Source organism: Haematobia irritans, chromosome 1 (genome assembly GCF_050003625.1).
Source record: "Haematobia irritans isolate KBUSLIRL chromosome 1, ASM5000362v1, whole genome shotgun sequence".
In the NCBI taxonomy this organism is placed as follows: domain Eukaryota; kingdom Metazoa; phylum Arthropoda; class Insecta; order Diptera; family Muscidae; genus Haematobia; species Haematobia irritans.
In genome coordinates this window covers 88,316,636-88,318,567 of record NC_134397.1, presented here as the reverse complement: position 1 = coordinate 88,318,567, position 1,932 = coordinate 88,316,636, and the positions used below count along the sequence as shown (strand labels likewise).

Here is a 1,932-nt window from a genome sequence, read left to right as displayed (position 1 = left end):
AATTTTCATGTATTGCACTCATGCTTGCAATCATTTTGGACTGATGTTGATCAGCGCGATAGGCTGGAATGAAGCGAATTAATTTAATTGTTGCTTTTAAATTTCACTCAACGACATTCATTGTCCATATATCTTGCATTTTATCAATTCAATTTTATTACGTGACTGAGATAGTCTCTGGTATAGAACTCTAACATCCCTTTGTGACGAATTATAAGTCGGTAACAGTGACTTTGGCTTAGGAACTACCCTTGAACGTGAGTTCAAGGTTTAAGTTTATTGAATTTGAATATGAACTTTACATTATACACTATACTTTCGTTTGACAAAAAATAATAAGGAAGTAACAATACCGTAAAACGAAGAAAAAATATATATGTGAGAAAAAAACTAGATGAAAATTTATTGGGTATGGAGTGGTGGTATTAAGTATGAGAAATGGTATGGTTTGTATTTACATGATGGCTGCACAAAAACCTTTCAAAGAGTTGTATAGACAGCCACCACATGTATGAGTTTTTGGGTAAATCAACATGACCTTTTACTTTAACATGGATTTTCGATGTATTGAAGCGGCATTGTTCTTTGCGTGCATGATAGGGAAATTCATTTCAAGTTCAAGTCCTAAACCTACAATTTTCTCAATGGCATCATAAGCATTATCGGGAAAACCACCATTACGAGCTGAATCTGTTGTATCACAATCTAATAATTCCTGCTCGGAATATTGTTCCAATTTATCAGTCCTGACATCATGCAAATCTTCGACATTGCCGGTAACACTAAAAGCCCAGCAAGAGCCACATTGACCTTTTCTCTCCAATCGAATTCTTTGGGCAATTCAATGTATGGAATTTCAGTTTTAGGGGTTAAAGCAGCATTACCCTCATCTCGTTGCCACATGCCGGTACGTTGTTTATATTCGTACTGGTCAAATCAGCAAATTCAGTGATACCATATTTGGCACTACCACGCTCATTTGCATTCAAATCCTGTATGATTTTTAAATTTTGCTTGAAAATTCTCACACGCATTTGTCTTTCCATGGTGGTGTGATAACGACGATTTTAAGATATTCGACTTAATTCAAACTATGATGATTTTGTTCCTTATGTGTCTTCTTTTCGGCATATTCCAATGAACGAGTAGCGTTGTTCACCAATTGTTTTGTTGCTGAACGGATTGTCAATTGCTTCGGATGTAAAAGTTTGCGTAACAGATTGACGGAATCCACTTGGATTATTATTGTCCAGTGCTTTGTGAGATTTGGTTCAAAACAATTCAAAAACTGGTAGAAAAACACTTCAAAAAAATTATTATGAATGCATGTATGTAAACAATCAGCTGCTGCGTATGTATACGTAAAAATATTATGACGTTTGGCGATGTTGTCAATTAAATTGCTGAGAAATAAACGCAGAATAGTTCCAAAATAGCTGTTTTCTTCGATCGAAATCTATTGTCAACACTCTCATTTTTCAACGCGAAAGAATGGTTAAGTGAAGTTTTTTTCGTGCCAACAAACATAGTACCCACCTATAAATGTTATATTTGCAACAATTTATAATTTTTATTCAAATTAATAAGTAAGTACATTTATTTTTTACATTTTTCTCTTCGTTTTGAAAAAAAAAAACTTGGCAGCACTGAAAGCAAACATACGTTCATCTTTATCGCGGAAATTTAAATTTTATTTAATTTATAAATACTTGATAATTCTGTCGACCCAGGCAATTCTATTGCAAGAATATGCCTGCCCGTAATCCACAAGACATGGAGTTTGATGTATCTGAGGTAGTAATACCGCAAACAAATCATCATCAACAGGTTACCACTGCCGGTAACAATAACAACAATCAAAACAGCTCACAATCAAATGACCGCAAAAGGCAGAGGCTTGAAAAAGGAATAACGTCGCCGGATATCATAATT

General features: G+C 34.5%; 1 pseudogene; it reads right to left on the bottom strand.

Annotated features, from left to right (window-relative positions):
* Positions 1 to 232: 232 nt before the first annotated feature.
* LOC142227540 (cathepsin F-like) lies at positions 233 to 1,668 on the bottom strand (annotated as a pseudogene).
* Between the last annotated feature and the right edge of the window lie 264 nt (positions 1,669 to 1,932).